Below are 14,608 nucleotides of genomic sequence, written 5' to 3' on the forward strand. Positions count from 1 at the left end.
TTTACAGAGCAGGTGGCTCGGGTTTTTCAAAAGGAAACTTAAACCGTAGATAATATTAATAACTTAAACTTCAATATCTAGCTCCGAGGCGGAGCAGAGAAAACTGAGTCTTCAGCTTCCGAGCTCCTCTCAGCTCGACTGATGAAATGGCTCGCGTGAAGCCGAATGCTTAGAAAACGCATGTCAAAATAAGAGTCCCGTAACATAACTGTCACAGTAAAAGTACTGCTGCATCAAATACATGTAAATCATGTTTTTAACAATAACAACCCATCATTCATGAATTGCTTCATCAGAATTATCACTATTTAATATCCCATTTTACTATTTATGCTTTTTAACCATTATTTATTGTACCTTTTTAATATGCATTTGTCAACTGGGTTACACCTGTATGTGCATATTTTTGTGTATGTGCGTATGTGCGTGTGTGTGTGTGAGTGACGTGAGATGGAGCAAGCGAGTTTAATGATTACATGCGGGCCGGGCTCCATGCAGATGTATGTGCCTCCGCACGTGCGTGCGTGCGTGTGCGTGCGTGACTGTGTGTGTGTGCGTGCGTGCTTGAGTGTGTGTGCGTGTGCGTGTGCTCGTGCCTGCGTGCGTGCGTGCGTGCGTGTGTGTGTGTGTGTGTGTCATTACATACGGCCCAGGCTCCATGCAGATGTGTTGTGTAGCCCACTACTGCTGCAGGCTAATTAACAGCGTGTCATACATTTACAGGCTTTTTGTTGTGGCACACAATGCGCCTTTTCTGGAGCCCAGAGACATAAATCTACAGCTGATGTCACCCAGTGACAATGTGGCACACTGATGGCACACACGCACACACACACACACACACACACACACACACACACACACACACACACACACACACACACACACACACACACACACACTCTCTCTGTCTCTCTCTCTCTCTCTCTCTCTCTCTCTCTCTCTCTCTCTCTCTCTCTCTCTCTCTCTCTCTATCTATCTATCTATCTATCTAACTCTGTTTCTCTCTAATTCTCTCTCTAACACACACATACACAGACACAGACACACACACACACACACACACACACACACACACACACACACACACACACCAAACACAGTGACAATGCGGGCCAATGTGGCCGAATGACGCAGTGTTAACTGGGACCGGAGATGAGGTAGACCAGAGGAATGGAGAGGGGGAGGGGAGGGGAGGAGGGTAGGAGAGGAGAAGGGGTCGGCTATGCCTTCTCTGTTCTAATCTGATTCTACCATTCCCATATACTTTTCCTCTCTTCCTCTCTTTTTCTCTTTCCCTCTTTCTCGTTCTTTCTCTCTCTCCCTTTGCTCTGTCTACTGTACCTTTCTCTCTCTCTCTCTCTCTCTCTCTCTCTCTCTCTCTCTCTCTCTCTCTCTCTCTCTCTCTCTCTCTCTCTCTCCACTTTCCATCTCTCCCTATGCTACCATTTCTTTGCCTTCCTCCTGCTCGCTCTACCGCCCCCTCCCTTTTTATCTATGCTACCACCTCTCTCTATCCCTCTTTCTGCCCCCCCATCTCTGTCTCTCCTCATCTCTCTTCCTGCCATCCTCCCCACTTCCCTTCCTCTCTTTTTCTTTTTCACTCTCTCATTCTTTCTCTCTCTCCCTTTGCTCTGTCTGCCCCCTCCCTCTATCTTCCCCTATGCTACCACCTCTCTATATCCCTCTTTCTGCCCCCCCCACCCCCATCTCTGTCTCTCCTCATCTCTCTGCTTGCCCCCCTCCCCACTTCTCTGACACACAGTCAGGCTCTCAGCACATTGTTTGTCACTGTCCACACCCTGCTGAAACAACCGGGTAGTAAGAGGCATGCTGTTAAACACACAACCATACAACCATATAACAACAGTCGACACACAGCAGAACGGCAAAAATATTCATTAAGTATGACTAGTACTGGTTAAAGAGCACATTAGCTTGCAAAAAAAAAAACTGAATGCAAGCCTGTCGACACACAGCATAACGGCAAAAATATTCATTAAGTATGACTAGTACTGGTTAAAGAGCACATTAGCTTGCAAAAAACCCCAGAATGCAAACCTTTAAACCATTATATTTTACATTAGGCCTACACTTAGCTGATGCGTATACTCGAAACAACCTAGAGTTATTACAGGGTATTGGTTACAGTCCCTGGAGGAGAGTGGGGATAGATGTCATGCTTAAGCTTAGTCATGCACTGGTGGAAAAGGTAAGGGAGGATTCAAACCTGCAACTTTCGGACCTAAAGACCAACTCTCGACGCGTAAGATTACAGCTACCCAAAATATAACCGAGATTTGATCTGAGTTTTCAATTCCTTGCACTTTAATATAGACTGACTTCTTTTTGCAGAAGATTTAACTTAAATTAATTCATTCTTCTGAATATTGAATGTATCCTTTAAATCTGTTTTTCATAACTTTTGCTACGTCACTATTTGATCTATAACATTTTGACCTAAAAGGTGCACCTTGTAATATTTTTAGTAGTTAATTGCCAGAATCCATGCTGCCTATTCACAAATGTTACCTTTTAAACAAATACTCCACCACCACCATCAAATTATATTCAATATGACTGAGAAAATTGCAGTTTTCATACATGAAAAGGGGGATCCTCTCCATAGTCTGCCATTTTGAATGTCCAGAAATAGACATTTTTAGCTGCAAAACTTACTTTGGTCATATTAGTAAATATTGGTTTATTATTCAGAATATATTCATGAAAAGATCAAGTTTGCCAATAGGAAGCAGAGTTTCAATGAACTGCATAGTTGCAATACCTACTCTGGCCACCCTGCGCCACCATCTTACACCTTTAATGTGAAGTGCACTGAGCTGCTTTATTTTATAAAATGTGCCATATGAATAAAACTAGCTTTGTCTTACCTTGTCTAAACAAATCCTGGTTCTAATGACGCCAATTGCAGCTAACCACACCATTGCTGAGTCCAATTGAACAACTGTTTCTCAAATGAAAACATGCTATATGTTTGTGTTTGGAGTCTTGAAGCAAGTATCTAGTATTACAGTGCATTTACCTGTAGCTGATGCTTTTATCCAAAGTGGCACATAGTTAATTACAGGGTATTGGTTACAGTCCCTGAAGTAATGTGGGTGTTAGGGGCCTTGCTCAACCTCAGCCATGGAGTGAGACACGGAGTGGAAGTGGGATTTGAACTTGTAACCCTCTGATCTAAAGCCCATCTCCTTAACCACTAGACCATGGCTGCCCATCTGCTTCTTAGCAGAAGAAACATCTTGAACTTGGAAAGATGGGGCTGAAATAGAGGGGGTCAGTCAGTGTTGTACCTGAACTAGTTCAATGAACTATAGTTCATGAACTAGTTCATAATTTGGGCGAACTTGAACTGAACGCTCACTGTACTGCACCATGAACGAACTATGAACTAGTTCATTCTGGTGCCTGTGAACGAACTGCATGTGCCTTCGTTTTGATAGGGTGCCACATTTCCTTAGTGTTCAGTTGAAATCCCAGCCAAATACATCTCAAAAGGGCCCCAATAATATAAAATGACATCTGACACATATATTTTCACAGTGAACGAATGCCTGTCTGTGGTTTTATATACGTAGGCTTTGTCAATGATATTGAACAATATAGCTCGCAATCTTGCAAAAAAATAACTATGTCTAGTTCATTTTTGGAAACTATGAACAAACTGTTAACAATGGACAATAATGAAATATGAACGAACTAGTTCATTTTGAAATGTGTGAACTGAACTTTACGTTTTGGCAAAGGACGCGCTCAACTTGTTGGAAAAACGAAAGTCTTTGGGTGCGCGATAAAGTGGTACCACGCACTGATGAAGGCTTGATAGCCGAAACGCGTTTGCTTTTTGGACATGGTGGTAATATAAATAAATAATGAGACGCAGTTTGTGAGTGCGGATTTTTCTTCCTTAACTTGAACTGAACTTGCCCAACACTGGGGCCAGTTGCCAGGGGTCGGGCCGTGTCTGATTGTCTGTGGTGTGCTTCCTTCCACATGCTGAGAGCTTCTGCATGGGCTGCCCTGGACTCGACACAGACACAACTTCCCCATGCACCAAACCAGCTATTAAGCACATGTAGGGAAATGGAAAAAAAGGAAAAGTGTTTGCGCAAAAAGACAAGAGTAAAAAAAACCTGTTTATGGCACTGAGCTGTGCTGTGCTGTGCTGAGCCTGGATGGCTGAAGCCTTGCTCTCTTGCCAATGCTTTCCCCCTGCAGCGTGACCATCAGGGCAGACGCTAGGCATAGGCGGTCGCCTATAGGGCACCAAATGTCTTGGGGGCACCAAATCCCAAATAATTAGAGCAGTAAGTAAAATATTGCATTTTACTTTGACAATGATTATTCATGGGTACTCAGTACATATGTAAGTACGAGATCAGCTGTGCTCGATCACATGTATGGCACTATGTTTTATGTATATATAGATGCCAATTTCTAATTCCACAAAAAGGAAAGAGGGGTGCTCAAGTCGCCTAGGGCACCAAATTGACTAGAACCGGCCCTGGTGATAGTCTTGCCTGGGACAACCTGGGAGGGGTGGCCACCCCCCACCCCCCTTTTGGTGCAAAAGAGGAAAACAGATGTTACTCTAAACAGGGCAAACTCAGGTTGGTGTCCTTTTGCACCACCCAACTGTACGTGTTGTGGCACTACTGAACTATCATTAGGTGAGCTTGCTAGTGCCTTATAATGACTACTTCCTAATCTAGCTAGCACTGCGTAATGACTATAAGCATTTATTATACATTTGCTAAGTGTTACGTTGGCCATCAAACCACCAGTAACCATTGCTTTCGTACTGGGTGTTTTTTGTTTGTAACGCAAATCAGCAAATCATTTACTGTATGAACATGTGCTGACGCTGGATATCAGACTGAAAATGTTCTTCATTAGTTCTACTCCTCCTATAGCTTGTGACAAAGCCTTATGGTCCAAAAGTGTCCCGTTTTACAAATATTGCTGTCTGTGTCAAATTTGTAGTAGCCTACCTCCAATATTCTCAGTTTCAACGTTAGCGCACTGCACTTTGCCTTTGAATGGATGAGCTGTAAAGGGCACAGTGAAAATATCGTCTTGTTTACCTGGATGAACAGTGTATTTCTATGAGAGTCTAATCAGGACACCGTTTCTCGAAAGCATCTTTGCTAACCAGTTAGCCACTTAGTAGGTTCCCAATGGGAAATTGCCTTGCAACCATGTAAGTTGCTGACTTGTTAAGCAATGTTGTTGTCGAGAAACAAACTGCAGGTTGGCCACCGTTTCTATTTCTCTGAAAGCGCATTCTTCAAGGCTGTTTGCCTCTATATGCGTGTGTGATGGTTGGATGGTGTAGAGCCTATGTGTGTACAGTATGCGTGTGTGTGTGTGTGTGTGTGTGTGTGTGTGTGTGTGTGTGTGTGTGTGTGTGTGTGTGTGTGTGTGTGTGTGTGTGTGTGTGTGTGTGTGTGTGTGCGTGTGTCTGTGTGTGTGTCTGTGTGTGTGTGTGTGTGTGTGCGTGTGTGTGTGTGTGTGTGTGGGGGGGGTGGGGTGGGGGGGGCTGTATATGTGTGTGTGTGTGTGTATGCATGTGTGTGTATGCATGTGTGTGTATGCATGTGTGTTTGCATGTGTGCGTGTGCGTGTGTGTGTGTGTGTGTGTGTTTCGCTAACTTGGGGTGTGTGCTAGCAGGAAGTCTCCACAGGCCAACAATGGGACTTTTCCATGGCCCCCTCTCATCGCCTTGCAGTACAAGTCCAGTCCACCACCTCTCATCCCTCTCCCCCCGCCCTCGCATCTCTCTCCCCCCAACTCGGTGTGGAAACACAGACAGTGGATAAACACATAACTCAAATGCACGCACTAGCTCCTCCAGCACACACACACACACACACACACACACACACACACACACACACACACACACACACACACACACACACACACACACACACACACACACACACACACACACACACACACACACACAAACAGAGACATGTATACTGTACATGTGCACACACACACACACACACACACACACACACACACACACACACACACACACACACACACACACACACACACACACACACACACACACACACACACACACACACTTGCGCACACATTCTCTCAGACATGTCTCTCTCCATCTCGCCATCTCTTCATCTCTCTGCCCTCGAAGTGAGTCAACTTAAAGCCTTTCCTATTCCCTCTTCCTGTTTTTTTGCTTTGCAGCATACAGCTTCTCCCTCTCCCCCTGCGTGTCTGTCTTTCCTCTATGTTCATATACAGAATATGACTAAAGCCCTCGGCACGCTTTCTGTGAGCCGCAAATTACGCGAGTCAGCACGAGCACTGAACATGCTTGCTTTACGTACGTAAAAGCAGTGGACCACCACGCAAAATACTGGCAGTGTCATCCAGGGGGCAGAGAGCACAGCATTGCGATATGGAAATTGGGAACACAGACTGTAAACAAAACAAAATAAGGACCCCCCCGGGCATGGAGTACACGATACTGCTACTTCTGTATTTGCACACTCCTTTGTCAAAGTGCAACGGGGAAGTATGATCGCAAATCGAATGTTTGTAATTTCAGACAAGCTCGAGATGGTCTTCGACAGTTGTCGCCATCGTCGTTTTCCCCAAAAAGCGCTCGTATGGAACTGTGCAGTCTTTCTTGTGATCACCCCCAGCGAGTGTGAAGATATTGCACCTAACGCACTTGTTTGGTTGCAGTATCTAACGCGCGTAAAATTGTCGCAAGTTAACACGTTCATGAACGAATCGTCCACACGCTCGCATATCCTACAGCAAGCATACCGCCAGCCTTACAGTATGTCTACTTACTGTATTGTTATTTCCAGGGCTGGACTGGGGGAGCAATTAGGGTCCGGGCATTTTTGGCTTAAAGGTACACTGTGCAGGAAATGGTCAAAAAAGGTACTGCAACTATGCTGCTCATTGAAACTGGGCTGCCTATGGCCAAATTTGATCTTTACATGAAAGTTTACTAAGTATTAAACAAATATTTTCTAGTATGGTCCAAGTACAGTCATTTTTGCAGCTAAAAATGGCTATTTTTGGAAATTCAAAATGGCGGACCATGGAGACGATCCCCCTTTTCATGTATGAAAAATGCATTTTTTTTCTAGTCATAATGAATACTTAGAATTTGATGGTGGTGGTAAGTATTCATGAAAAAGGTAACATTAGTGAATGGGCAGCATGAATTCTGGAAATAAACAACTAAAAATCTCACACAGTGTCCCTTTAATAACCCATAATTAGCTGTGCAGAACCGACTCACCAGTGGCCTGCACACCCTCGTGGGCCCCTATTTTCAGAAATGTACAATTTTTTTTTACTTTTCTGAAAATAGGGACCCACAAGGGTACGGGGCCCACCGGGAAATGCCCGCAATGCCAGATGACCAGTCCAGCCCTGGTTACTTCCTCAACACCCCCCCTCTCTATCACTCTCACTCTCTCACCCACATACTCTCCAGATCCTTAGCTCAACTATTCCCCCCCCCCTTCTCACTCTCTCTCTCTCCCATGCGCGCGCGTGCACTCTCTCTCTCTCTCTCTCTCTCTCTCTCTCTCTCTCTCATTTCTCTCTCTCTCTCTCTCATTTCTCTCTCATCTCTCTCTCTTTCATTTATTTTCTTCCCCATACCGCGCCCCTATCTCCCTCACTCTCTCCTTCACCCAGCTCACCCACGCATGTGGCGACGCACAACACACACCGTTGCCCGGACCCGCAGCACTATCATTTTCCAAGTGCCTCTGGACATTGTTTCAAGAATTTTTCAGACCTGCAAGAGCTTGTCGACCAACACGCACATACACACACACACACACGCACGCACGCACACGAACGCACGAACGCACGCACGCACGCACGCACGCACGCACGCACGCACGTATACTTATGCACGCAGATACACACACACACACACACGCGCACGCACACACACACACACACAAACACACACACACACATTGCATTGCATTTTTAATGATACTCATAATGATACATTATTCAATCGTTCAACCATTGACTAATAATCGATGATGTGCAAATGCAGGAAAACGAATATCGTAATGCAATGACGAGGCCTTTGATTGGACAAGGCCCTCGCAAATTGCTCGACCTTGCTTAATGCAAAAACCGCCCATCCATTCAGCTCATCCTCACTCACGGTAGGGATACATAGGAGGCGAAGCGAGCGAAGCGAAGAGAGGCGAAATTCAACCGTCATCAGGTCGTCGCAGCGAATCAAATAGAATGGAACAGTTATGTTGTTGATTTGATTAGGCCGCGGCAGGCGAATTCACTCCTCAATTGCATAACATTAAACTTTCTTTAATAATTTCGCTTCGCTTCGTTCCTGTTCGCTTGCTTTCGCTTTGCCTTCACTTTTCTCATAGGAATGAATGGCGAAGTTGGCTTCGCTTGGCCAAATTCGCGTCTATGTGTCCCTACCTTGAGGGCTCCAGAGGTCATTACAGCCATTGACTGCTTCAAGCATTTCATGTTTTTGGGCCACTTGTTTTTTTTTTATCAGAGGTGTCAAAAGTAAAAGTAAAAAAATAAATAAACACAGTTTCCTTCCAAACCAAGTAACTTACCTGAGTAACCAGTAGACTTGTGTACTTGTCGTACGATCAGCGAACTCTGCACTGATTGGATCAAGTTTGTGGTGGGTCCTTAGGTTAGGTTTTCAGTCTTTTTCAGTAACAACACAGTCTATCTATCTCATTAGGCACAATGGAGTATATGGTGTAACAGCTATGTTATGCCATGTGCTAGTGTTGTAATTACACCAGAAAAGGACTTTTACTTTTGCTTTTGACACCTCTGTTTTCTATACACAATATATCTATGCCTCACCCATCCTCCTGCACTCCCCTTTCACCACCTCTTTTGCTCTTACCCACGCACTGCAATGCATCGGTCGACTCATTTCACTCTTTCTCTCTGATTATTTCAATTCAATTCAACCCCCCTGTCTGTCTGTCTGCCTGTCTGCAGATGACATAGATGGATGGATGGATGGATGGATGGATGGATAGATAGATAGATAGATAGATAGATAGATAGATAGATAGATAGATAGATAGATAGATAGATAGATAGATAGATAGATAGATAGATAGATAGATAGATAGATAGATAGATAGATAGATAGATAGATACCAGCTTGTTACATTACAATGTCCATATTTAACCACTCGCAACCCCCCTCTGTTCAATCGCTACCCCTCCTCTAAGCCCCCTCATCTACCCCTGCTCTCATGCCTCCTCTACCCCCTCTATCCCCCTCTACCTCCCCCTCCACTGCCTCCTCTCTCTCCTCTATGCCCCTCTATCCACCCTCCTCTACCTCCCCCCTCCCTCCCCTGTCCATCACAGCTTCCACAACCCCCTCCATGACCTTTAACCCCTGGTCTTATCCTCTCTGTCCCCATTCATACCATTTGCTGTCTGTCTGTCTGTCTGTCTGTCTGTCTGTCTGTCTGTCTGTCTGTCTGTCTGTCTGTCTGTCTATCTATCTATCTATCTATCTATCTATCTATCTATCTATCTATCTATCTATCTATCTATCTATCTATCTATCTATCTATCTATCTATCTATCTATCTATCTATCTACAGTAGTGTTTCTCAACAGGGGCGGTACAGCCCCCCAGGGTGCGTTGGTAAGCCCTAGGGGGGCGTTGAGAAGGATACAGGAGAGGGGGCGGTGCTTAGTTGTCATTGAGGGCAATAGTCCATTTACATTTTTTAATAGTAAGGGGGGCGTTGGCAGACTTCTGACGAATTCAAGGGGGTGTTGGGAGGCTTAGGATGAGGTCCAGGGGGCATTTGCACAAAAAAGGTTGAGAACCACTGATATACAGAAAGATAAAAATGCAGAGAGCGAGCGAGAGAGAGAGAGAGAGAGAGAGAGAGAGAGAAGAGAAAGAGATCTATCTACAGTTTCTATCTCTGTCTACCAAATTTGTCTGTCTTTCTGTCTGCATATATTGCAGTATGTCCTCCTCTCTCTGTTAGTGCATTCAGGCTGACTGAGAACCGTGCTGGAGCCTGTTCCCACACCTAATCGCGAACTGGCCATCGTGTTCACGCCACAGATATTAACGTTCGCGAACCGAAAAGTTGGTTTGCAATGCGAACCGCAAAATATTTGGTTTTTCTCTGCGAACCGTGACGACAACGTGGCCGTCAGCAGGTTCATCCGGGTAATAGAGTCACGTGCGGGCAAAGTTCGGAGGCACACAGTCATGTGCCAATCCTTCCCTGTCTCTCTCTCCCCACTTGCTTCCTGTCCCATTCTTCGCTGTACTGTCTAAATTAAGTTGAAATCCCCCCCCAAATTTTTTTTAATTGCCTATATTGAAAATGAAAATGCTTGATGACCCTGTGCAATGTGCCATTGGTCCCTTATGGATAATCAGCAGTGTTGCCAGATTGGGCGGGTGCCCGCCCAATTGGGCTACTTTGCATGAGCGTCTGCGGGTAAAAATTGGAAAAATTGGCCATTTGGCGTTTTTTTTTTTTTTTAAAGCCGTTTTGGGCCCATAGAAGTCAATGTAATTTTTTGAATTTGGGCGGAATTTAGCGCATTTTAGCGTTTTTGGAGAAGCTTTTGGACGGGATTTGGTCAGACACATCTGGCAACACTGATAATCAGGCCGTGGTGACGGGCGAGTGTAGCCAGGCTGTGCCCTCCAAGTGAACAACTTTCAGTGTTGCAACTAGTCAGGTCAAGAGCAATGCAAGTACTTTCTCAGTTCCCGCAAATACGAGAACTCTGCCCACTTTGTTGATAAGCAAACAACCATAAGCAAACCAAGGGAGGCAGGTCGACCATGCCGTTTGGAAAACGTTAATTGTTATGCTCTCGGTCAGACCAAGTCTCAAAGAGATTTGAACGTAGATGAAAATCAGGCTAGGGCGAGTCATGTGGTGTGTTGCTGAAAAATATCTGTGAAATGAAGTTGCCTCCCTTCCCCACATCCATCACCCACCCCTACTCCTCATCATCTCCTCTCTCTCTCTCTCTCTCTCTCTCTCTCTCTCTCTCTCTCTCTCTCTCTCTCTCTCTCTCTCTCTCTGTCCTCCAAGGGTCCATGTTCCACATGGTTAGCGGTTGACCTTTCTCTTCTGCCTCTGCCTCTGCCTCTGCCTCTGCCTCTGCCTGTGCCTCTGTGTCTGTGTCTGTGTCGCTGTCTGTTTCCTCCTCCTCCTCCTCCCTCCCCCCGCTCCTCCTTTTATCCTTCTCTACAATACCTGACATTCATCTGCCACTCTCTTTTCTCATCCTGTCATCTCTCATCCCCGCCCTGTCCCACCCTGCTCTGCTCTGCTCTGCACTGCTGCGCACACACACACACACACACACACACACACACACACACACACACACACACACACACACACACACACACACACACACACACACACACACACACACACACAGACACACACACATGCTCGCACACACACATGCATGCACGCACACGCGCACACACACACACGCATGCTCATACAAACATGTACGCTGCGCACAAACGTATGCACACGCACACATATGCATGCACACACATGCGCACATACACACACAAACACACACGCTCACATGCACACACATGCACAACACGCACACACACTTATGCTGTGCATACACACACACAAAGTGACATGCATGCAAACACGTGCACTCACATACATACACAAACACAAACACACGCGCAGACAATATGCTGCAATGACGCACTACATCTCCTCAGAAAAACACACACACAAAACTTATGCTGACACACAAGCATACAAAGAATGGACACATTGGTGTTAGTGCTAAAGCAAAAGTACTGTATATACTGTACATGGGATTTTTTTTATCACAAACATAATGTTGTGAGGAGGGGCAAGATAGGTACTGGCAGCCAACCACATGAGTTAATTTTTTGACCGACAGCGGTTTCAACAATCAGAGGTTGAGTTGTGCGCAGCCAGGGTTGCACAGCCAGGGGAAAGCAAAAATAAAACCCGGTAACACTTCACAATAACCTTCCGCAAAAAATGGTTAACTAATGGATAGCTAATGGTTTGTTGTGCATCTATAATACTATTATAAGCATTGTTTTATCATTATTAAATCAATTGTAAAACACCTACTAAACATTTGCTGTTGACAATAACATTTAGGGCTGCACGATTATGGAAAAAAATATAATCACGATTATTTAGATCAAAACCACGATCACGATTATTAATCACGCTTATCCAGCAGAGCTTTTAACCCACACCCCCCCAATTTCCGGAGCAACATAATATCACCTTGCCATTAGCCCCTTAAGATGCGGCTTTATACATTTGTTGTTATCAGTATGGTAATGACCAAGTCGTGGTGCATTACTAAAGGGCCTGTGTTGTGTCATAGTAGTTACATTTCAATGTCTATTACAGCATGCCACTGGAGGTACGGCGCACATTAAGGGGCTACTTAATATTAGTTAACCGTTAGTTAACCATTTCGCGGAAGGTTATTGTGAAGTGTTACCAACCCCATCTATAGTTATACATTGATTCTAACTGCAGTATATTAGACATGTGCAGGGGACTATGTAATAGTATTTTGACTAGCTCATCAGAATTTGGTTACTTTTTGGAGGGTTTGCATGCAATATAGTCTCTTGAGCTCTTTTTGTTGCATATACTCTATAGCAGGGATGGGCAACTGGAGGCCCGGGGGCCACATGCGGCCCTCCCTCTCACTCAGTGTGGCCCATAGACGAACATTTGTTTAAAGAAAAAGGACAGTTTTTAACCCCTTCTAAATCAATAACGTAAGCATTCAGGTATAAATATAGAAGAAGTCAATTATCCTTTCGTAATTTTTTTCAAGTGCGTGGTCATGTGGCCCTCCGATGGTGGACATAAAAAATATTGGCCCACCTTATAATCAAAGTTGCCCACCCCTGCTCTATAGCGTTGCTTGTTTAAATTTTGTAAGCAAGGTTACTGAACATTGGTTCAATCATGAAAGATTTTTTTTAGCTGCTGAAACAGGGGACTGTGGTAGTCCATCTCTGTACAGTCAGTTGTGGTTGCATGAGTGTATGGTATTACAATAAGTACAAATGAATATAAAAATGAATTGTATTTATCTATTCAGTACATTACTATTGAATTTAAATATTTTATGATAAAATGTCATAATGCTTCTTTTTTATCACAGAAGGTTAATGGGCATTGCCTCCAACATCAACATCAAAGTACTTTGTACATTGTCATCTCACGATGCCTGGACCTCTTTAGTGTTTAGTTTGGGAGGTCATCACCCTGCGGTACAGTGGGTCGCGTGACTGTACGCTCGGTCAGCCAGCCTGCCAGCACCTCTTGGGTGACGCAGGGTTTCAGCAGTCCCATTGTTCACGACCAGTGTGTGTGTGTGTGTGTGTGTGTGGGAGGGGGGTCAGTGGGTGGGCATTGGGGGCAGGATTCACACACCCCAGTGGTGGATCTAGTGACATGTGGCCCTAGGCAAAATACAAACATGGGGCCGTAAAAAGTCATCATATAGACATATAATGTTTTGATGTTAATTTAATGCTTTGTTTCATATAAGTGGCAAATTATGATCAAGCCAACTTTTTTGCGTGTTTACCACAACTGGTGTGACAGCTGGTGTGACAAATTTGGTCAGGGCCCTAAAGGCAATTGCCTAGGTTTGCCTAATGGAAAGTCCGCCCCTGACACACCCAGGGTGGCTTGTCCTCCTCTCGTCCTCCTCTCCCTCTCTTGCTATCCTAGTGGTTCTCAACCTTTTTTGAACAAAGTGCTTCCAAACAGGGGGCAGTCATGGGTAAGTGGTTAGGGCATCAGACTTGTAGCCCAAAGGTTGCCGGTTCGACTCCTGACCTGCCAGGTTGGTGGAGGGGCGGGTGGGGGGATAATTAACCAGTGCTCTCCCCCATCCTCCTCTATGACTGAGGTACCCTGAGCATGGCACCGTCGGGCAGCTCTGCTCCATTGGGGTGCCATTGAGGGTTGACCCCATGCACAGATGAGGCATGAATGCAATTTCGTTGTGTGCAGTGTGCTGTGGAGTGCTGTATCCACAAAGACAATGGGAGTTGGAGTTTTCACAGGTGGGCTTTCACTTTCAAACACTGCCTGTCCTTGCCTCATTTTCAGCTTGCCAGCTCCCCCAACGCAACATCATGTTTAAAAAAAACATATCACTGGAGGGCCCACCCACTCTCACAGAAGGTTAATGGGCATTGCTTCCAACATCAACATCAAAGTACTTTGTACAATGTCATCTCACGATGCCTGGACCTCTTTAGTGTTTAGTGTTTAGCAGGGCACCGTCGGGCCGCTCTGCTCCATTGGGGTGCCATTGAGGGGTGCCCCCATGCACAGATGAGGCATGAATGCAATTTCGTTGTGTGCAGTGTGCTGTGGAGTGCTGTATACACAAAGACAATGGGAGTTGGAGTTTTCACAGGTGGGCTTTCACTTTCAAACACTGCCTGTCCTTGCCTCATTTTCAGCTTGCCAGCTCCCCCAACGCAACATCATGTTTAAA

The sequence above is a fragment of the Engraulis encrasicolus genome, chromosome 18, assembly GCF_034702125.1.
Source record: "Engraulis encrasicolus isolate BLACKSEA-1 chromosome 18, IST_EnEncr_1.0, whole genome shotgun sequence".
Taxonomy (NCBI): domain Eukaryota; kingdom Metazoa; phylum Chordata; class Actinopteri; order Clupeiformes; family Engraulidae; genus Engraulis; species Engraulis encrasicolus.